Source organism: Gorilla gorilla, chromosome 19, assembly GCF_029281585.2.
Source record: "Gorilla gorilla gorilla isolate KB3781 chromosome 19, NHGRI_mGorGor1-v2.1_pri, whole genome shotgun sequence".
Classification (NCBI taxonomy): Eukaryota; Metazoa; Chordata; class Mammalia; order Primates; family Hominidae; genus Gorilla; species Gorilla gorilla.
This window is the reverse complement of record NC_073243.2, coordinates 101,780,001-101,804,074: the sequence shown is the minus strand read 5'-3', so window position 1 is coordinate 101,804,074 and position 24,074 is coordinate 101,780,001. Positions and strand designations below refer to the sequence as shown.

The 24,074-nt window shown below is 45.7% G+C and overlaps 1 protein-coding gene across 2 annotated transcripts in view; it reads right to left on the bottom strand.

The window, feature by feature from the left end:
- The window catches only part of CMBL (carboxymethylenebutenolidase homolog), a 28,853-nt gene extending 12,429 nt beyond the window's left edge, over positions 1–16,424 (bottom strand). The window contains exon 1 of one of the 2 annotated variants that reach the window (XM_004059047.5): positions 15,956–16,424. The gene's annotated coding sequence lies outside the window, so the exon portion shown is untranslated. Of the gene's footprint in view, positions 1–15,845 lie in introns of both variants that reach the window. The other variant, XM_019013230.3, reaches the window with a different exon arrangement.
- Positions 16,425–24,074: the final 7,650 nt, after the last annotated feature.

Genomic DNA, 24,074 nt, shown 5'->3' with positions numbered 1-24,074 from the left:
AAAAAGAAAGCAATCCTCAAATGTATACCATGCTTGCAAAGTAGGAATACCTGGCTGAGAAATTAATACAATTGACCCTGGGCCAGTGAACTGCCTGGAACACCAGGCAGAGGCAAATGCAAATCCACTTTACCACAAGACTTCCACAATCCAGGCCAAAAATACGACCCGCTGAAGAGCAGCTCATCAGGAAAACCTATACACAAGGAGGCGATCCAAATAAACAAGAATCAGCAGACACAACACCCTGGAGGAATTTACAGTGGGAATGGGGTTTGAAATTCACCTAGAAGCCCTTGGTGAATCAAAATAGAAAACAGGAAGGAATTAGGAAATTAAAAACCTGTTCATTAAAAAGCAGGAAATGAGGCGGGGAAAGTGGGAGTAGTAGAACAAGGAATTTGATTTGTAAATGACTGTGAACAATCAACTGAGATAACTCACCGCCATCAGGCCTGCCTAAATTTAAATAAATGGAAACAGATTAAACTCACTAGCTGAGACAGATTCTCAACTTGGATTTTTTTTGTTTTGTTTTTTGAGACAGGATCTTGCCCCGGCTGGAGTGCAGTGTCACAAACACGGCTCACTGCAGCCTCGACCTCCTCCCTGGGCTCAACTAATCCTCCCACCTTAGCCTCCCAAGTAGCTGGGACTATGGCACACACCACCACAATCAGCTCCTTTTTTTAGAATAAAAATTTTATATAGACAAGGTCTCATTATATTGTCCAGGTTGGTCTCAAACTCCTAGGCTCAAGCAATCATCCCACCTCACACTCCCAAAGTGCTAGGATTACAGGTGTGACCCATCATGCCTGGTTCAAATTAGACTTTTTAAAAATTAAGGTTCCGGACCAGGCATGGTGGCTCACGCCTGTAATCCCAGCACTTTGGGAGGCCAAGGCAGGTGGATCACAAGTTCAGGAGCTCAAGAGCAGCCTGGCCAATATGGTGAAACCCCCGTCTCTACTAAAAACACAAAAGTTAGCCGGGTGTGGTGGCAGGCGCCTGTAGTCCCAGCTACTTGGGAGGCTAAGGCAGGAGAATCGCTTGAACTCGGGAGGTGGAGGTTGCAGTGAGCCGAGATCACGCCATTGCATTCCAGCCTGGGCAACAAGAGCGAGACTCTGTCTCACAAAAAAAAAAAAAAAAAAAAAAAAAAAAAAATTAAGGTTCCATCAAAAAAGAGGAACTAGGAACACTAAACCCAAAGACATATGTAATTCCCTTCATGAACAACTGGAGAACACAGTCTTTACAAGCAGATGTGAACTGCCTGCATATTAACCCACAATCAAAGTTTCAGTAAAGATTTTATATAACAAGTGCTATACAAATACAATGAAGAAATTATAATAAAACTCAAAAGATTTAGAACTGGATTACCATGTTACCATGAAAACACTACATAGCAAAACTTGATACAATCAATACAGCAGTACTTAGAGACATCTTTACAGCCTAGACTACATATACTTGAACAAGAGGAAAGAATAAAAGTAAGCTAAATATCAAGAAGTTAGAAGAAAATAGAATGAAGCCTTAGTCCATTCAGGCTGTTATAACAAAATACAGTAAACTGGGTAGCTCATAAATGCAGAGGTTTATTTCTTACAGTTCTGGAGGCTGGGAGGTCGCAGTTCAAGGGACTGGCAGATGCAATGTTAGGTGAGGGTCCACTTTCTGGTTCATAGGTGGTGCCCTCTCCTTGTGTCCTCACGGGGTAGAAGGAACTAGCTGGCTCTCTGGGGTCTCCATTATAAGGACATTCCCTATAGTAAGAGGTCTGCCCTCAGACCTATTCATTTTCCAAAGACCCAACCTCCTGGTACCATCACCTTGAGGGTTAGGATTTCAACATATGTTAAAACTAAAAAAAAGAGGTAAGAAACAAGAATAGCCACAATAACTGAAAGAAAATGAAGAAGGAGAAATTAATTTACCAAACAACAAAACCTATTAAAACAGTATGGTATTGCTGGATAGATGAATACATCAATAGAACAGACCAAAGACTCTAGAACCAGACTCATGTGTATTCATCCAGTCATCCACAGAATGTTTACTGAGGCACCACTCTGTGACAAACACTGTCGAAGGTTCTGGGGAAACAGCAGAGCATGAAACAAATAAAAAACCCCTGACCTCAGGAAGCACATTCTAGTGGGATGAAATATACAAAAACAATATGCTTTTCAAATGGTAATCAATGCTAAGAAGAAAAACAGAGCAGAGAAGGAAAGAAGACAATGTTGGTTGAGGGTGTGAGTTGCAATTTACAATGGTGTATTGGGGAACAGCTTGTTGGAAAGGCACCATTTGGGCAAAGGAGGCGAGGGGTGGTGCCCTGCAGATATCTGGAGGAAGAGCAGTTGAGACAGAACAAACAGCAAGTGCAAAGGCCCTGAGGTAGAAGCATGTCTGACATGTCTGAGGAACAGCAAGACCAGTGTGGCTGCAACAGAAAGAGCAAGGGGAGAGAACAGCAGAGAATAGTGTGAGTTCCCAGAGTTTTACTGGAAGAATTTAGTTTTTCCTCAGTGTGAGATGGAAGCCACTGGAGAATTTTGGGGAAATGAGTGGCTTTATTTGACTTGATTTACAGTATCATTGGCCTGACACAGTGGCTCATGTCTGTAATCTCAATACTTTGGGAGGCTGAGGTGGGAGGATTGTTTGAGACCAGCCTGGACAACACAGCAAGACCCCATATCTGCAAAAAAAATTCAAAACTCAACTGGGCATGGTGGCACATGCCTGTATTCCCAGCTACTCAGGAGGCTGAGGTAGGGGGATCCCTTGAGCCTGGGAGGTCGAGGCTGCAGTGAGTCATGACTATGCCATGGCACTCCAGCCTGGATGACACAGAGAGATCCTGTCTCAAACAAAAAAAAGGATCATTGAAGATGCTGTTTTAAGAAGAGATCATCAAGTAGCAAAGGAAGAAAAGAAAGTCCAGTTGGATGGCTCCAGCAACAATCCAGTCAAGAGATGAAGCAGCTCACACCACGATGGTGATGGTGAGAGTGAGGGAATGGTCAAGTGTGGACAGATTTTACGGCAGAGCCACTCAGTTCTGCTGACAGATTGTATGTGTGGGGACATCAGACAAAAGGAGGAGTCCATGATGACTACAAGGGTTCCTGCCTAAGAAACTGGAGGATGGAGTGTGTTTAAATGAGAAGGGATGTGGGAAGAGTTGGTTTGAGGAGATAAGGACTTCAGTTTGGGGCATATTAAGGCTGAGGTATCTATTACACATCCCAGAGAAAAGTTGGGTAACATGATAGAAGTTCAAGGGCCAGGGGCCCAAGCTAAAACTAAAACTTTGAGAGTGATGTGAGTATACAGCTGACCCTCATTGTTTGCAGATCCTGTATTGATGAATTCTTCTACTTGCTGATTTTTTTTTTTTTTTTTTTTTTTTTGAGACAGAGACTCGCTCTGGTTGCCCAGGCTGGAGCGTAGTGGCATGATCTCGGCTCACTGCAACCTCCACCTTCTGGGTTCAAGCGATTCTCCTGCCTCAGCCTCCCTAGTAGCTAGGATTACAGGCACCCACCACCATGCCTGGTTAATTTTTGTATTTTTAATAGAGACGAGGTTTCACCATGTTGGCCAGGCTGGTCTCAAACTCCTGACCTCAGGTGATCCCGCCCACCTTGGCCTCCCAAAGTGCTGGGATTACAGATGTGAGCCACTGTGCCTGGCCATACCTGCTGAATGTGTTTTGTAACCTCACCGTCATTCATGGACATTCGAAAAATGTGAACTGTCAATGTCCACATTCCCAGCTGAGGACACACAGGGTGCAATAGACTGAATGTGTCCCCAAAAAGTCACATGTTGAAACCTTAATTCCAGTGGAATGATATTTGGAGGTAGGGTCTTTGGAAGGCAAGTAGGTCACAAGTGCAGAGCCCTCAAGAATGGGATGAGTGCCTTATATAAGGGGCCCAGAGAGCTGGCTTCCCTTCTTTCTGCCGGGTGAGAACACAGCCAGAAGATGACCATCTACAAACCAGAAACAGGCCCTCAGCAGACATTGGATATGCCAGCTCCTCGATCTTGGACTTTCCAGCCTCCAGAACTGTGAGAAATGTTTGTTGTTGAAGCCACGTATGTTAGAGCAGCCCAACTGCCCACAACACTCTGCTTCTCATTTGAGCTCTCACAGTGTAAACAAGTGTCCTTTGCATGGTCTTAGTGCACATTTTTGTGCTTTTTGAGGGGTTGATTTTGCTGTTTAAAAGGGCCCCGCACTTAGTGCTCACATGCTGTCTAGCGTTGCTAAGCACAGGAAGGCTGTGATGTGCCTTATGGAGAAAATGCGTGTATTGGAGAAGCTTTGTTCAGGCACAATTACAGTCCTGTTGGCCATGAGCTTCCTGTTAATGAGTCAACAATATATACTAGAATGGTATCTTCCACAAAAACACACATAAAACCAGGGTTATATATGGGTCAACTGAGGAAACCGCTGTGACCAGGCCACAGGTTTACAGGAAGCTAACCCTGTATTTTCCCCAGGAGGAATGGTTTAGAATTTGCTAACTCAGTGTTTGTAGGGACTTTACTACTACAAATACCAAGAATGACTGTATGTGGGTTTGGTTTGTTTGTTTGAGACACAGTCTCACTCTGTCCCCTAGGCTGGAGTGCAGTGGCACAATCTCGGCTCACTACAACCTCCACCTACCAGTTTCAAGCAATTCTCCTGCCTCAGCCTCCCGAGTAGCTGATACTACAGGCGAGCACCACCATACCCAGCTAATTTTTGTATTTTTGGTAGAGATGGGTTTTCGCCATGTTGGCCAGGCTGGTCTCAAACTCCTGACCTCAGGTGATCCACTGTGCCGGGCCTGTAGGTGATATTTAAACTTTAAGAATGAATGACATCCTTCAGGGAATAATGGTGGATGAAGAAAAGAGAAATCTAGAAGACTGAGCCCTGGGGTCCTTCAACACTAACACTTCAGGGAGATCGGAAGGAATCAGCGAGTGAGGAATGAGCCTGAGAAGGAACAGCCAGTGACGGGGGAGGAAGACCCCAAGTGTGGTGTCCTGGACCCAAGTGAAGAATGGGTGTTGAGGGGAGAACAATGAATGCTGAGTGTTGCCCTCCGCGTTTGGCAAAGTGAAGGTCATTGGTGACCTCCACAAGGACAGGCTTGGACGAGGGCATGGGTGACAGCATAATCATAGTGGGCTTAAAAGAAACTGAGAGGAGACTGGGCGCGGTGGCTCACGCCTGTAATCCCAGCACTTTAAGAGGCCAAAGTGGGTGGGTTGCTTGAGGCCTGGAGTTCAAAACCAGCCTGGCCAACGTGGTAAAACCCCGTCTCTACTAAAAATACAAAAATTAGCCAGGCGTGGTGGCGCATGCCTATAATCCCAGCTACTTGGGAGGCTGAGGCAGGAGAACTGCTTGAACCTGGGAAGCGGAGGTTGCAGTGAACCGAGATCACGCCATTGCACTGCAGCCGGGGCAACAGAGTGAGACTCCATCTCAAAAAAAAAAAGAGAGAGAATGAGAGAGGAGAGAACTAAAGACAGTGAACACAGAGAACTCTTAGAAGACTTTTGACAGAAAAAGGAGCAGAGGCCGGGCGTGGTGGCTCACATCTGTAATCCCAGCACTTTGGGAGACGGAGGCAGGTGGATCACTTGAGGTCAGGAGTTCGAGACCAGCCTGACCAACATGGGGAAACCCCGTCTCTACTAAAAATACAAAAATTAGCCAGGCAGGGTGGTGGATGCCTATAATCCCAGCTACTTGGGAGGCTGAGGCAGGAGAATCGCTTGAACCGGGAAGGCAGAGGTTGCAGTGAGCTGAGATCGCACCATTTCACTCCAGCCCGGGCAACAAGATTGAAACTCCATCTCAAAAAAAAAAAAAAAAAAAAAAAAAAAAAAAAAAAAAAAGAGCAAAGAGACTGTGCAAAAGATGGAGGGAACATACAGGGAAGAAAGTGGAAGAAATCTCAGCCTATTTGTACGTGGATGAGAATGATACCATAGAAAGGAAAACAAACAAAACACAATCAATGACCCCGGGAGAGAGGGAACTGGGGAGTGTGACAGAAGGGTCTGGCGCATAGCGGAGGAGCTGCCTTCTTTGGCAGCGTGGACAGTCCTCACGCACCCAAGGGAGGCTGAGGACGTGGACACAGCCACAGGTGGTGGTGGGTGTGGGGCGGGAGAGTGTGGATGCTCCCTGTTGGCATCTGTTTGCTCACAGAACTGAGAAGCAGAGTCAGCAGCTCAGGGTGAGAGGCGGGACGAGGGCTGGGAAGAGGATAAGCAGGAAAACAGGGGACCAGGGAGAAGTACTGCGGTCGGGGAAACGTATGGCTGTTTCCTCCAGCCAGGTCCAGCAGTGGGAACAGGCGAAGAGCAGGCGCAGAGCAGGCAGAGAGAGGCGGTCAGATACAATGGGCTCTGTAGTCATGAGAGGGGGCAGGAGGGACCTGTGGGGGGAGGAGGGACTGGCCATCAATGGGGCACGGCTGCAGCACTGAGCTACCCAGGTGAGAAAAGAAATCACCATGGATCCCCACATACCCCAGTGCGTGGCTAGAAATCTAAGTAGGAAAGGCGAAATTTCAACAATCAGAAGGAAATACTGAATACTTTTTTCTTGTACTTTGGAATAAGGCAGAATTTCTTAAATTAGACCGAAAAAACATAAACCATAAAGAAAAGGATTATAAATCCCATTTCATGGTAACCAATTTAAAAAAAAAGGAAAGACAACTGCAGAAAACTGAATACTAAGTGGATATTTGAAGAAATTGCAAATTATTGTGAATTTTGGCAGGGGAAGGTGATGGCATTGCAGCCATGTGTTTTTGAGTCCTTGTCTTTCATAGATGCATCATGATATCATGATGTACACACAGATGACATGACCAGAGGTCTGGGATTTACTTCAAAATAGCCCCATTTGGGCTGAGTGAGGTGGCTCACACCTGTAATCCCAGCACTCTGGGAGGCCAAGGCTGGTGGATCACCTGAGGTCAGGAGTTCGAGAGCAGCCTGGCCAACATGGCAAAACCCCGTTTCTACTAAAAATACAAAAATTAGCCAGGCATGGTGGTGAGCGCCTGTAATCCTAGCTACTCCGGAGGCTGAGGTATGAGAATCACTTGAATCCAGGAGGCAAAGGTTGCAGTCAGACGAGATCGCGCCACTGCACTCCAGCCTGGGCGACAGAGCGAGACTCCATCTCAAAAAACAAACAAACAAAAACCCAAAATAGCTCCATGTGGGGTAGGGTGGACAAGGTGTCCACGTGCTGATGGTGGTGCAGCTGGAGTGTCCTGTGTACTAATCTCTCTACTTTTATATATGCTTGAGATTTTCCATGACAAAAAGCTCTTAAAATTGCATTAATAAGATAGTAACTAAGATGAAAGATTAATAAGATAATGATTAACATTAATATCAAGATAAAAGTCTCCATAAACAAAGTGAGAAAACAAGATAGACTAGGAGAAGGTATTATTTTAGGAACAGAGGACTTAGTGTCTAGACAAAATATATAAAGAATTCTTATAAGTCACCAAGAAAAAGACAACCCAATAGAAAAATTCATATGAATGGGCAATTTACAAAAAAGTACACCTGAATGGCCCATAAACATATGAACAGATATTCAACCTCACTGTTCTTAAGGAAACTATAATAAAAACAAGAATGAAATACTATTTTCCATCTTGCAGACTGGCAAAAGTCTGCTAACACCGAGATGATGGTACACTTGTAGGGAAATGGGAGGGCATGTGAAATGATACAAACCCTGGAAGGAGTCTGGCAAAGTTAAAGAAGCAGATGCCCCGCACCCCAGATATCCCACCACTAGATGTTTCCCTAGAGAAATTCATGTCACATGTGGTGGGACATGGTGGCTCATGCCTGTAATCCCAGCACTTTGGGAGGCCGAGGCGGTGGGGGGATCACTTGAGCCCAGGAGTTCGAGACCATCCTGGGCAACATGGTAAAACCCCATCTCTCCAAAAAAAAAAAAAAAAAAAAAAAAAGCAGAAAAATTAGCCAGGCATGGTGGTGTGTGCACCTGTGGTCCCAGCTACTCAGGAGGCTGAGGTGGGAGGATTGCTTGAGCCCAGGGGGTCAAGACTGCACCACTGCACTCCAGGCTTGGTGTTAAGAGTGAGACCCTATCTAAAAAAAAAAAAAAGAGAGAGAGAAATTTGCACATGCCCACACAGGCACATGCAGTGATTATGGAAAAATGTTCTTGGCACCACTAATATGATGACAACACCTGGAACCAATCTAATTGACCATCAACAGGAGAATGAATAAACTGTAATTTATTGATTGATGTAGGTTGGATTGTGTTCCCCCAAAATACATGTTTAAGTGTTATCCCCCACTCCCCGTGCATGTGACCTTAACTAGACACAGGGTCCTTGCAGGCGTCCTGTAGTTAAGATGAGGTCATGCTGGAGTACAGTAGACCATAAATCCAATGACCGGTGTCCTTCTAAGAAGGGGAAAATGTGGACGAAGACACAACAGACACACAGAAGAGAAGGCCGTGTGAAGATGGAGGTGGAGACGGGAAGGATGCACCTGCAAGCCAAGGATTGCTGGCCCCCACCAGACGCTGGAATAGGCAAGGAAGGGCTCTCCTCTACAGGTTTCAGAAAGAGCAGAGCCCTGCTGACACTTTCAATTTGGACTCGGGGCCTCCAGAACTATGAGGCACTGTGTTGCTTTAAGTCACCCAGTATCTGGTAATGTTATGGCAGCCCTAGAAAACAAATACATTCATAAAAAGAATATTACACAACAGTTCGATGAACAGGCTGCACCTGTAATTTATCAATATAATAAATCTCCAGACCCACATGGTGGCTCAGGCCCGTAACCCCAGCACTTTGAGAGGTCGAGGCATGGTCATAGCTCGAGGCCAGGAGTATGAGACCAGCATGAGCAACATAGGGAGACCCCGTCTCTACAAAAAAACTGTTTTAATTAGCCGGGCGTGGTGGCATGCACCCGTAGTCCCAGCTACTCAGAAGACTGAGAGGAGGATCACTTGAACCCAGGAATTCAAGGCTGCAGTAAGCTATGATCATGCCACTACACTCCAGTCTGGGCAACAAAGCGAGACATTTTTATTTTTATTTTTATTTATTTATTTTTTATATATTTATTTATATATATTTATATTTTTATATATTTATTTTTATTTAAAAATAAAAATACAAAACTTAAAAAATCTCAAAAACATAATGCTATGTAAAAAGACATAGCATTTTGATTCTAAATAACAACCAAAAAACATACATTTTGATGCTAAATAACCAAAAATATACATTTTATTAATAAATATACTGTAGGAAAAGTATCACGCATGAGAATGAATTATCACCATTAGGACAATGGTTACTGGGAAGAGAGGGGAGAAAAAATGGAGATCGTGGGCTTTATTACATTTTATTTCCTTAAAAAGTTTTGATTTGAAGTATATAGGGCAAAATGGTATTATCTTTTAAATATGGGTGATGTGAAAGGGTGGCTGTTATATAATTCCCTTCACATTACTGAATATTCTTAGTGTTTCATAATTAGAAATAAAGTAATTAGATTTTGAGAGGAAAGAAATTAGTAACTAGTTATCCAATCAAGGACAACTGGACTGTAGTTTTCTTGGTTTGGTTTTCATAAGCTACGTTATAGAACTATAATTAGTAAGACTCAATAATTCAACATTGTCATTTGACACCATTTCAGAAAAACTCTCAAGCCATGTTTCCCTCTGCTCTCACAATACAGCGATCATCAACACTATGACCAAAGGTAAGGGGGTGTGGCGGCGGGGGGGCAGTGAGGGCTCAGTTCCAAGACTGCCCCACCCCTCAGACACAAGCAGCAAGTTGCAGGCCTGTAGAGCTCTCTTTTTTTCTTTTTCTTTTCAGTTTTTTTTTTTTTTTTTTTTTTTTTGGAGACGGAGTCTTGCTCTCTCACCCAGGCTGGATTGCAGTGCACGATCTCCACTCACTGCAAACTCCGCCTCCCAGGTTCAAGCGATTCTCCTGCCTCAGCCTCCCAAGTAGCTGGGACTACAGGTGCCCGCCACTATGCCCGGCTAATTTTTATATTTTTAGTAGAGACGGGGTTTCACCATGTTCGCCAGGCTGGTCTGGGCTGACTTCTTATCTGGGCTGTTTGTTCTATGAGGACCTAGGGATCACAGAAAATCCTGGCCATTCCAGGAAGCCTCTAATCTGAATGTTTTTACTTTATTTTCAGTTGACATCCATTTTGCAAAAGGAATGCTTACAGCCAGGCGAGCAGCCCTCTAGGCTGATCCTGCAAGGTTATTCTCCTACAGGAGAGGCCCGTGTGTGTCGAAGGCTGGACTCCTGCCCAGACCCTCCACGTGGGCACAGCAGCCAGGCCACGCCTTGTGCCAGGGGCCAAGTCCACAATGGGCAGGGCGAACAGTTTCTACCCTGGCAAGTCTCAGGGAACATACCCTTGACTCTCAACTAACTGTACTATATTTTCTGTATATACCTTTCAGGATTTTAGCTTCCTCCTGCAAATGCACTGTAAACCAAAAATAAAATTCCAAGCGTCCCAACTAACTGAATGGACCTCTCCTCTTGGCCAAGGCGATTCCAAAGAAACCTGTAAAACTAATTCAGGCCATGACAGGAAGGAGGGGCTAGGCTCGGTGGTTCATGCCTATAATTCCAGCACATTGGAAGGCCAAGGCTGGTGGATCACTTGAGGCAAGGATCCAAGACCAGCCTGGCCAACATGGCGAAACCTTGTCTCTACTAAAAAAAAAAAAAAAAAAAAAAAATTAGCCAGGCATGGTGGTGCACACCTGTAATCCCAGCTACTTGGACGGCTGAGGCAGGAGAATCGCTTGAACCCAGGAGGTTGCAGCGAGACTCTGTCTCAAAAAAAAAAAAAAAAGACAGGAAGGAGGAGTCCAACATACCTCATTATTCCCTCCTCTATTGAAGTTCAGGCACAAATGACCAGCATTAACATTCAAACAGAGGTCTCAAGACTGATGAAACAGACTTTTTGTAGAAATAAGGTATGAAATTCCAACCTGACTCAAATACAGCATCCAAGGATATAGAGAGCAGGCCCTGAAACAAATCAAGTATTTTACCCCAAAATATTTTTGACGTATTTTGAAACAGCCCTGCAAAGCTATCTCTTGTAGGGGAAACTTACATTCTGTAGAGAATCCCCTTCCCTTTCCAGGTCTCTTTCTGATCCTGAAAAGATTACCTGAGAGTCTGGCAGCTTTTAAAGGTCTGAACAGAAAACATTTGCTATCTATTGCCTCTAAGGGTAGCCATCTATGAGACTTCACCTACGTAATAAGAACTTTGGTCTCTCAAACCTCTTATCTTAACCCAGACCCTCCTTTCTATTGATTCCAGGTCTTTCATTATTAATTTAACTCTTTCAACCAAGCACCAATCAGAAAACCTTTGAATCCCCCTGTGACCTGTAAGCTACCACCCTGACCCTGCCATCCCCGACCTTTGAGTTGTCCCACCTTTCCAGACTGAACCAATGTATACCTCACATGTATTGATCAAGTTCCTATGTCTCCCTAAATGTATAAAACCAAGCTGTAACTCAGCCACCTTGGGCACATGTTCTCAGGCCCTCTGGGGGCTGTGTCATGGGTTATGGTCCTCACATTTGGCTCAGAATAAACCTCTTCAAACATTTTACAGAGTTTGACTTCCTTCTGTCAACAACACATGTATTTATTAAAAGATAATTTTCAGAAAGAAGTAAAACCATCACTCTTCAACAGATATAAAAACAAACAACATTGAGGATTGTATTCTACTTGAACGACAGGAAAAAACTAACAGATGTTCTAACAGGCTGGAAGGAAAATCAAAAGAGCACAAATGCATGCGCTGGAAAGTGTAAACTAAAACTCTAAGCCCCCAACCAACTGACTGGATCATCTCTTCACCAAGGAGACCCCAGAATAACCTTAAAAACTGAGTTATTGGCCATATAACTCAGTTATATAGTTATGGGTTGGGGGATCACACACCTCTCATTATCCGCCCCCGACTCACTAACCACCATGAGGCTTTCTTTTCTAAAGGCTGAACAGAAACTAGCCTCTTCAAACAACCCCACACTGATATCACCCAGCCGCATGACGCTGCCCTCCTTTTTGCCTGATAACAAAACACCAACCATGACATGGTTCTGGCCTGTCTACAGAGGGTGCACAGTAAGGATTTTTGTGTCCTCTGCTTCAGCTTTTAACAACAGAGGGCCAAAAATACCACCCTTGGATCATGCTAACGCAGTCATTTTTTGAACATGGCTCCCATGAAGAGGCAAAAAGCTCAATTGCCCACGTACACGGTTCTCCTTCAAAAATATTCATGGCTGAGAACAGTGGCTCATGCCTATACTCCCAACACTTTGGGAGGCCAAGACAGGAGGATCACTTGAGTCCAGGAGTTCAAGACCTGCCTGGGCAACACAGGGAGACCCCATCTCTACAAAAAAAAAAAAAAAAATTTAGAAAATTAGCCAGGCTTGGTGGCACACACCTGTGGTCCCAGCCTTTTAGGAAGCTGAGCTAGGAGGATCACTTGGGCCCAGGAAGTCAAGACTGCAGTGAGCCAATGATCATGCCACTGCACTCCAGCCTGGGGGACAGAATGAAACCCTGTCTCAAAAATATTAGCTAATTCATTATTTAAAAAATTCATAACCCCTCCTATAGCTTATTGAATCTGTGTGTTTGGCCACACTGTTCAGCACAGATCCCTGTACTATTCTTCCCACACTGGAAGGGTCTGTTTCCAGCTTCTGGCCAGAGACTACACTTCCCAGCCTGTCAGAATGGCCGCTTTGCAGGCTGCAACACTTCATGAGAAATAAAGCTCTCTTTTTCCAAATTTATGAAACTCATCATTCTTTAGTTGACAAAAGAAATGTTGAGATGAATTGCAAATGAAGACAAAATATCTTTTTGGCCAAACGCAGTGGCTCACACCTGTAATCCCAGCACTTTGGGAGGCTGAGGCAAGATGATTGCTTGAGACTGGGAGTTAGAGACCAGCCTAGACAACATGTTTTTTTTTTTAACTTTTTTCCACAGGAGGGGAAAGAGTCCATTAATTCTGCATGGAAACGGGATAGAATTTACAGATCTATCAGATCTGCCACTTACTCCTAAAAATGGCTCAAGTACAATGAATGGAGCTGGAATCAGACAGCCCACAGGGTGTGCTATAGACATGGGTACTTTTCCACTGAGGCACTTTTTACACATGATGAGGTCCTTTATTGTGAGTAAGAAGGTTTCCTTTTCCTCCTGTGCTGGGGCAGGACTGTGTGTCTGAGATGCATGACAGAGTCCTCGTTACACATGCTGTCAATAAAGGCTTTTCTGTATCATGGCAGATGTGTTTGGGGCCACCTTCTGGTCATCCCCAGGTCAGTTCTGTGGTCTCCACTGGTGAGGTCTCTGGAAATCAGGACGCTTTTCCTAGCTCTGGGGAGTGCCCTGCAGGACACCCTGGTGGCCATGTTCATCGGCAATGCCCACACTGGCCACCGGCACAAATGCATGATTCCCCATAGACATTGCTGCAAGGTGCTGCGTATGTGTGAATGACTTCTATGTGATGGTACACACAGGAGAGGAGCATATGGATTTGGAATTTGCAGATCAAATACTCAACAGTGATCCCCATGGGTTTTGACGTGTAATTTTCCAGAGAGACTTGCTTGTGTGAGGCAGAGCTGAAGGGGCCACAAGAGTCACTCTGTAGGGGTGAAGGAGCCTCACTCTGCCTAACACAAGCATGTCCCTCTGGAAAATTACACATCAAAACCCATGGGGATCTCTGTTGAGTGTTTTTTGTTTTTTGTTTTTTTTTGAGACAGAGTCTCACTCTGTTGCTCAGGCTGGAGTGCAATGGTGCAATCTCCGCTCACTGCAACCTCTGCCCCACTGGTTCAAGCGATATTCCTGCCACAGCCTCCTGAGTAGCTGGGATTATAGGCACATGCCAGCACGTCTGGCTAATTTTTGTATTTTAGTAGAGACTGGGTTTCACCATGTTGGCCAGGCTGGTCTCAAACTCCTGACCTCAGGATACATCCACCTCGGCCTCCCAAAGTGCTAGGATTACAGGCATGAGCCACTGTGCCCAACCTTACAGTTGAGTGTTTGATCTGCAAATTCCAAGGGTATGCTCCTCTCCTGCGTGTACCTGCACGAGGCACTCCTTTACTCCGTATACATTTGCACTTCTTGACTTCTTTTTTGAACCAGTTACAACATCTGCCTATTTCTCTCTTTAATGAATAAAATAAAATATTTATCACTTTTATATCTGTATAAAAGTCATGATTTCACCTTTGGCTGAAAATTATCTTTTAACAATGTAATCAAACATTCCCTTTCTAACACTGGCAGTCAGAGAGGTAAGAGAGGTGGTAAAGTATGGTGAGGGTGTGGTTTTCCTGATTTCACGCCCTAAGGATTCAAACAACTCACAAGTCAAACTTCCAGGCACAATGCAGTTCTCCAACAGAAACAGAGAAAACAGATTTTGACAAGCAAAAGGGACTTGTGCAGTTGGGATTATAATAAGCAGGGAAGTCTAGGAATACATCTCCTGCCTCCTGGGAGAGCCCAAGCCCGGAGGGGGCGGAGAGGAGGAGGAGGGAGGTCTGGGGGAAGAGAGGTCTGCAAAGTAGGGGAAGGGAAGGCCAGGAGGGAGGGAGGCGCGGTGGGGAGGAGAGGAGAGAAGGAAGGAATACATTTCTGGAAGCTTTAGAAATTTAGAAATAGAAACCACGTGGAAGTGCATCCAGGGCTCAGGGTTACAGAGGACCCCAAGACAACACAGGAAAGTGGGGTCTAATGGGAAAGGCATGAGGTTTCTCCTTTACTGCTTAAACATTGTAGGAACTTGCATGGCAAGTGATTTTCAATCTTGCAGCAGGGAAGGCAGGGCCAGTACTTATCCTTAGATGATTCTACAAACATCAAACTTCTCCAAATATTTATTTTTCAGCAGCCATGCTTGTATTTTCCAAGTGTCTGTGGTCGAGATAGCATGAATTAGGAAGCTACCTGGATGAGCCCACAATGGCCCTCTTAGACATGCCAACGACGCCCCTGCAGAATCTGCTTTTTCTCTGGCTGTTCCTAGGCCTGGATAGGGTTCCCAGGCCTGGACAGGATTCCCCGGATACCGGCGAGGCTCATTACTAACCACTTTATTTTAAATGGGCTTTGAAAACAACAGGTGGCATCTTCCATCAGCAAGTGGACATAAATCTCAGTGCCCAGTGTTTCCAAGGCCTACCCGACCCACATGGCTGTGGGGTGTAAACTGTCCAGTCGTTCCTGGCACACCTACCCAGCATTTAGGATGTCCCACTCTTAGATCTATAGACCCAGCACCTCTCTTCTTAATACCCACCCTAAAGAAAAGCTGTCGAATGTGGATACTGATTTAGTTGCAAATACGCTCAGTTTTTTAATAGTTTTATATTAGTAAAAACGTCTCACTACAGGAAGAGAGTTACAAGGAGTATTTAACGGCATGGAGGAAAGGCTCTTCCGTGCTAAATGGCCAAAACGAACGCAAGTTTGCATACGGTGTGATTTCCACTATGTCTTTAAAATGCATGGCGAAACACCTACAGGAAAATACCAAAATGTAAACAGCGGCTGCTTCGGACGCATGGGATCGTGGAGGCTGCTGTTCTGCAAGGACAACGTATCACTTTTATGAAAGTCAGCTTCTGAAAACGGACTGTGGGAAGTTCCTTACCCGTGCACGCGGCAAAGACCTTCTTTGCCATAGTCAGAACACACGCGGGAGTTCAGAGGAGCGGGGCCCGGGCTTGTGTGGGCTTGTGTGCCCCGGGGACGCGCACGTACCTTGTCCCGCGGCCTGAGACTGCGCTGCACCGCGCGGAGGCCGAACCCAGAGGAGGCGGCGTGGCGCCGGGCGGGGACGCGAGAGGGACGTGGACGCGGCGACCGAGGACGCGGGGATCCCTGCGGGACCAGTGGCTCCAGTCGTAGCCTCCTGGGAGAGCCAAGCCCGGAGGGGGCGGAGAGGTGGAGGAGGGAGGCCTGGGGGAAGAGAAATCTGCAAAGTCGGGGAAGGGAAGGAAGGCCAGGAGGGAGGGAGGCGCAGTGGGGAGGAGACGAGAGAAGGGAGGGAGGGAAGTGTGAGGGGAGGGGAAGAAGTGGGGTGGTCGGAGGGTGGGGTAGGGAGGAAGAGGGAGGGAGAGATGGGAGAGGCTCCAAGATAAAGAAAGGTGCAGGGAGAGGGGGTGAGAGGGAGGGAACCGCAGAGAGGAAGGGAGAAGAGAATCAGGAAGCCTTGAGGGAGGAGGCAGGGAGGCCAGGAGAAGGAAGACAGCCAGCCTTCTGTGAGATTTACGTGCGTGCCTGGCTTCCAAGACAAGTAACTTCTGTTGTAAATACAAATTAAGCTATTTTTTGTTTATTTTATTTTATTTTATTTTATTTTATTTTATTTTATTTTAGAGATAGGGTCTTATTCGGTCACCCAGGCTGGAGTGCAGTGACACAATCATAGATCACTGGAGCCTCGAACTCCTGGCTTCAAGTGATCCTCCCCTTCAGCCTCCCAAAGTGCTGGGATTACAGGTGTGAGCCACCATGCCCAGCCACAATTTTTTTTTTTTTTTTTTTTTTTTTTGAGATGGAGTCTCACCCTGTTGCCGAGGCTGGAGTGCAGTGGCACGATCTCAACCTCAACCTCACTGCAACCTCCACCTCCCGGATTCAAGTGATTCTCCTGCCTCAGCTTCCCCAGTAGCTGGGATTATAGGCACGCGCCACCACGCCCAGCTAATTTTTGTGTTTTCAATAGAGACGGAGTTTTACCGTGTTGGCCAGGCTGGTCTCGAACTCCTGACCTCAAGTGTTCCTCAGCCAAGTGTCAGATGCTATAACCCCATGGTAACCTCCTGAGAGACCCTCCCAAAGTGCCGAGATTACAGGCGTGAGCCGCCGCACCCGGCCCCAGCTCCAAATTAAGCCTTTTTTAAAAAAAGAAATTAATACACGTTTCATACTTGCCTCCTCCTTCGTATTTTCTCTGGTCATCTGCCCAAGGTTATGACAACAGCTTCAACTTGGCTGCCGAAGCACACCTCTGTGGCTCACTCAAACTGGAAACATACAGGAAAAGGGAATTCTAGGAATATAGCTCAGTCTGGACAAATGGCACATTAAAAAGCCATTGCACCATTGTGGCCGCACTTCCTGCCATCCCCACTGCAAAGGTGTTGTTATGGACTGAATGTTTGTGTCCCCTCCAAAATTTGTACGTTGAAATCCTAACCACCCCGCCCATGGTGGTATTTGGAGGCAGGGCCTTTGGGAGATGCTTAGGTCATGAGGGTGGAGCCCCCAAGAATGGGATTTGTGCCATTACAAAAAGAGGCAAGGGAGCTTGCTTCCTCATCTGTATGCCAGGAAGAGGACACTCACCAAGAACCCAATCCTGCTGGCCCATCCCAGACTTCCAACTTCCAGAACTATAAGAAATAAATGATGTTTAAGCTACCCAAGTCTATCTATGATGTTTTTGTTGTTGTTGTTGTTGTTGTTGTTGTTGCTGTTTTTGAGACAGAGTCTTGCTGTGTCGCCCAGGCTGGAGTGCAGTGGTGCCATCTCGGCTCTCTGCAACCTCCGCCTCTCGGGTTCAAGCAGTTCTCCTGCCTCAGCCTCCTGAGTAGCTGAGACTACAGACATGTACCACCATGCCCAGCTACTTTTTGTATTTTTAGTGGAGATGGGGTTTCACCATGTTGGTAAGGATGGTCTCAAACACCTGACTTCAGGTGATTCACTGGCCTCGGCCTCCCAAAGTGCTGGGATTACAGGCGTGAGCCACCTCGCCCAGCCTGGTGTTTTTGTTATAGCAGCCCAAACGGACTAAAACAGTGTTTTCCTGCTAGAGATACACTAATTTTCTTTCAGACAGGATCTTTCAAAACCCAGTCTGAAACATCTGCAGTTGAATTATTTTATGGGCTTGGAATTTCTCTAAAATAATGGTTAGGGATTTTTTAAACATCAGAATAATTTTAAAAGTTACCAAAGTGTTATTACCCAGAACAAATTCAGGGTCAGCGCCAAAGAAAAAAATTTATTTACTTTTTTTGAGACAGGGTCTCACTCTGTCACCCAGACTGGAGAGCAGTGGAACGATCACAGCTCACTGCAGCCTCTACTTCCCTGGGCTCAGGTGATCCTCCCACCTCAGCCTCCTAAGTAGCTGGGACTACAGGCATGTCACCCAATTAAGTTTTTGTTTGTTTGTTTGTTTGTTTTTGTTTTTGTAGAGACGGGCTTTCGCCCTGTTGCCCAGGCTGAAGAAAAATTCTTGTTTCCATCCTACAATGCGCAAATTGCTTGTGACACCTAAAAGGACAATTTTTCAACTTCACCAATTTTAGTGCCAAACTCCATGGAAAATTACTCACACAAGTGATTATTTAACCTAGGCTCTTAAAAAAATTAAGTTTCCTTCTTACAGAAACTCTCAGCGAAATGAACTCTAAGATTTCATGGAGTTCCCTATAAATTAAAGAGCTATGACTCAGCGTTTGCTGCTCATTACCCCTCCAAAGTTATCTTTATTTTTCATTATAAAATAGGTAACTAAATTCCAGGGACAGAATGAGTCCAAGCTGAATTAACAAACAGGGCAAGGTCAAAGTTAAACAAAATTGCTGACTCTGCTCAAACTCCTGTGATTTCCACTGACCTTGAAGGCAAGGCCAGGAAAAGTGTTCCTTGGAATTGCTCCTCTAAAGACGCTTGGAACAAAATCAGAAAAAGTGCTGCTGTGTTTCAGAACATCTCAAAATAATACCTGAGGGCAAACATATTCTATGTCATCTGTTACCATTTCCTGGCCGTGCTGCTGACTCAGCCTCCAGCACTCCTTGGTGGAGCTGCAGGGAGCCTTCTGGGAAAGCGCTGAATCCTGTGCACAGGGCAGGCACTGCTGGTGAAGACAGGTGAGAGGCTGGGTAGGTGATCTCTAGAAGGTTCTTGAGCACCAGTCAGCCATCTTGTCATCCCCAGATAGAAAGCTTAAATTTGCTTTTTTTTTCACTTTTTATTAATGAAAATGTACAAACATATAGAAAGGTAGAAAGAATACAATTAATTCCCATATACCCCAGGCCTAAATATAATTATCTTTAGTATTTTGCTAAACTTGCTTCATCGATTTTTTTTCAAAAGTGTAGAAATTATAGACAACCTGACCTTTTACCCCTTAATCATTTTGTAGTAGTCAGCCTCCAAGATGACGCATAACGTGCCTTGCCTCTGAGAAATCACAACCCTATGTAGTCTCCTACACTTACCATGGTTGGTCTGTGTGACCAATAGTATACCAACATAGTGATGGTGTATTAGTCTGTTTTCATGCTGCCAATAAAGACATACCCGAGACTGGGCAATTTACAAAAGAAAGAGGTTTCATGGGCTTACAGTTCCACGTGGCTGGGGAGGCCTCACAATCATGGTGGAAGGCAAGGAGGAGCAAGTGACATCTTATGTGGATGGTGGCAGGAAAAGAGAGCTTGTGCAGGGTAACTCCTTCCTATAATACGATCAGATCTTGTGAGACTTACTCACTATCACGAGAACAGCATGGGAAAGACCTGCCCCCAGGCCAGGTGCCGTGGCTCACGCCTGTAATCCCAGCACTTTGGGAGGCCAATGCGGCCAGATCACCTGAGGTCAGGAGTTTGAGACCAACCTGGCCAACATGGTGAAACCCCGTTTCTACTAAAAATACAAAAAATTAGCTAGGCATGGTGGTGGGTGCCTGTAATCCCAGCTACTCAGGAGGCTGAGGCAGAAGAATCTCTTGAACTGAAGAGGGGGAAGTTGCAGTGAGCTGAGATCGCACCACTGCACTCCAGCCTGGGTAACAAGAGCAAAACTCCATCTAAAAAAAAAAAAAAGAAAGACCTGCTCCCATGATTCATTACCTCCCACCGGGTCCCTCCCACAACACATAGGAATTCAAGATGAGGTTTGGGTGCGGACACAGCCAAACCATACCAGATGGTACGTCTCTTCCAACATTAGATTAGAGAAGACTCTGGGACTTCCGCCTCTCTCTTCTCTCTCTCTCTCTTTCTGTGTGTGTGTTTCTGTGTGTCTGTGTGTGTGTGTGTCTAGCTTTCTCTCTCAGATCACATGCTGTAGGAGAAGTCAGGTCCCAGCCATGTCTTGAGTAGCCTCTGGAGCAAAGAAATCTGTGACCCACAGCCATGTTCCTGGGCCATCCTGGACAAGAATCCTTCAGCCTCAGCCAAGTGTCAGATGCTATAACCCCATGGTAACCTCCTGAGAGACCCTGAGCCAGAAACTCCAACTAAGCCACTCCCAGACTCCTGAACCTCAAACTGTGCAAGATAATAATGTTTATTGTTGTGAGCTGCTAAGTTTTGGGCTAAATTGTGACACAGCAATTGTTAGTTCACACAGATGTTGATACCTTTGATACCTGGAAGTGGGGTGCTGCTATGACAACACCTCATGTGTGATAGTGACTTTGGAACTGTGGCTTTGGATTATCGAGAGTGTTAGCGAAAGCCTTGATTTACCCGAAAAAACCTGTTGATAAAAGATTCACGTCTTTTGTTTTTGTTTTGTTTTTTAGAGACAGGGCCTCACGCTGTTGCTCAGGCTGCGGTGGCATGGTCATAGCTCTTTGCAGCTTCAAACTCCTGAGCTCAAGGGATCCTCCTGAGTCAGCCTCCCAAAGTGCTGGATTACAGGCACATGCCACCACACTGGGCCTAAGACTCGGATCTTTAAAGGTTGCAAGTGAGCACTTGTAGGAAAGTGAGGTCAATGAACTAGAACCTGGAGGAAGGGGGTCCTTGTTATGCAGTGGCAGACAGTTTGGCAATGCTGTTGACTGCAGTTATGTAGACAGAAGCAAATTAGCTGGGTAATCTGGCCAAGGAGATCTTCAATTGGTGTTGAAAGTGCTACCTAGTTTTTTCTAATTCCTTCTAGTAAGATGCTAGAAGATAGGTCAACAAAAGGAAAGACAGTTAAATATAAATGAATTAGAACTGGATAGTTCTGGAAATTCTCAGTCTGCCTAGATGGCAAATGTATTAGGCCGTTCTTGCACTGCTATAGAGAAATACCTGGGCCAGGTGTGGTAGCTCACACCTGTAATCTCAGCACTTTGAGAGGATCACAAACAAAACAGGAGGATCACTTGAGCCCAGGAGTTTAAGACCAGCCTGGGCAAGGTAGTGAAACTCCGTCTCTACAAAAAAGTGAAAAAATTAGCTTGGTGTGGTGGTGCATGCCTGTAGTCCCAGCTACTTGGAAGACTGAGGTGGGAGGATTGCTTGAGCAAAGGAGTTCAAGGCCACAGTGAGCCAAGATCACACCACTGCACTGCAGCAACAGTCAGGCTCTGTCGCTCAAGATGGAGTGCAGTGGCATAATCTTGGCTCACTGCAGCCTCAACCTCCCAGGCTCAAGTAATCCTCCCACTTTAGCCTCCCAAGGAGCTGGGAATACAGGTGCGACCACCACACTCAGCTATTTTTAAAATTTCCTTGTAGAGAGAGGGTTTCACCATGTTGCCCAGGCTGGTCTCGAACTCCTGGGCTCAAGCTATCTGCCTGCCTTGGCCTATCGAAGTGTTGGGACCACAGCACCTGGCCGTCAGACACTTACACAAGCAGATCTCGTGGGAACTCAGAACAAGATCTCACTTATCAGCAAGAGGATGACTCAAGCCATCCATGAGCTTCAGTTTTGAATCACCCTCATGATCCAAACTCTTCCCTCCTACCAGGCCCTACCTCAAACATTGAGGATTATATTTCAACATGAGATTTGGGTGGGGACAAATATCCAAACTATATTAGCAAATTATGAAACAATTAAGAAATGGCTTCTAAGCAAAGATCAAATGCAGGTCCTGCCAGAAAAACTGTGGTCCAAGATGAACCCTTAGGTGTGACTGTAAGATTCCAAAGAGACATAAGGTGGCATCTCAGAGTAACACTGAGTCAGACAAAGGGCCTGCTCTATACAGTAAAGCACCCCACAGGCTCTCTCAATCAAAGGAGAGTGCTTCTAGGAAGCTTAGGGGCTTTGTCCCTCAGCTGTCTGCAGAAGCCAAAGGTAGAGAACAGATTTGTGGGTGTTGCATTTGTCTATGGAGTGAACCCCAATAAAATTCACAGAAAATCCATAGTTTAAGAGAATTGTATATACAGAAATGTTACCAGCTTGGACTGAAAGGAACAGAAATAATACAACCTAAAAAGAAGACCTTATTTGTTACTTATTTTTGGGGGAGGGGACAGGGTCTTGCTCTGTCAATCAGGCTGGAGTGCAGTGGCACGATCTTGGCTCACTGCAGCCTGGACCTCCTGGGCTAAAACAATCCTCCCACCTCAGCCTCCCCAGTAGCTGGGACTACTGGCACATGTCATCATACCTAATTAGCCACGTCATCATGGCTAATTTTGTTTTTATTTTTTGTAGCAATGAGGGTCTTATGTTGCCCAGGCTGGTCTCAAACTCCTGGGCTGAAGTGATCCTTCCACCCCAGCCTCCCAAAGTGCTGGGATTACAGGAATGAGCTACAATGACTGGCCAAAAAGGAGACCCTAAAAATTCTACTGTCAAGCAGTGGACTGAGGCTGCTCCTCAGCCACACACATGACACCTTTTTTTTCTCCCTTTGTGAACAGGGGCGTCTGGAGTAGTTATTCTGTGTTCTCTTACATGTTCAATTGGGGAGGGAGAGGCAGAGGTAGACAAGACAACCTATCAAGAAGAATTATAATGTAGAAACTGTATTTAAGGAAATAAAGTCCCACCTGGACTTGATTTAGATGATCTGGAGATGGAACTGATGCTACAATAGGATAAGCCTTTGGGGAACTTTGGAAGGAGTTGATGGTATTTTGCATGTGGGAAGGATGTGAACCTTTGGAGACCAGAAGGTGGACTGTGGCTGTCTGCTGGCTGGCCCGTGCTGATTCTCACCTTCTAGCAGTCATACCCTTTAGTAGTCCCCAACCCCGCTGTGCCTCATTGCACCATAGTTGGTCTGTGAGACCAATGACATGCAACAGAAGTAATGTGCTATGGTTTGAATGTTTGTCCCCCCCAAAGCTCACGTTGAAATTTAATCCCAAATGTGGCAGTGCTGAGAGGTGGGGCCTTTATGAGGTGATTGGGTCATGAGGGCAAAATGGATCAATCCATTCATGGATTCATGAATTTATCTTGGGAGTGAAACTGGTGGCTTTATAAGAAGAGGAAGATCTACCTGAGCTAGCACGCTCAGTCTCCCTGCCGCCTGCTGCCCTGCGCTCCTTGGGACTCTGCAGGCTCCGCCAGCAAGAAGGTCCTCGCCAGATGCAGCCTCTCAACTCTGGACTGCTTGGCCACCATAACTGTAAGAAACAAGTTCTTTTACTTTGCAAATTACTCAGTTTTAAGTGTTCTGTTATAAGCTACAGAAAAACGGATAAAACATAACAGGCTGTCACTTCTGATGTTAACTTATTTTTATAAGTGGCTTCATCTTGGCCTCTATTTTCCACTCTCGCTCCCTCTGTCAGATCACTTGCTCTGGGAGGTGCCAGCAGCCCTGTGAGGAGGCCCACGTGGTGAAGAAGTGAGGCTGCTGGCCAGAGCCAGCCATGAGCGGAGGCTTCTTTCCAGGAGCCATGTGGCTGGGTCATCTTGGACACAAATCCTCCAGCCCCAGTGAAGTTTCAGATGACTGCAGCTCTGGCCAACATCTTGATGGTCACTTCCTGAGAGACCCTGTGCCAGAACCATGGGCTAAGCCACCCCCAGATTCCTGACCCTCAAAAACTGTATGAAATACTACATATACGTGTTTTACATCACTAAGTGTATTAAGCATGTGTTTCTTTTTCTTTTCCTTTTTCTTTTTTTTTTTTTTTTTTTGAGATGAAGTCCCACTCTGTCA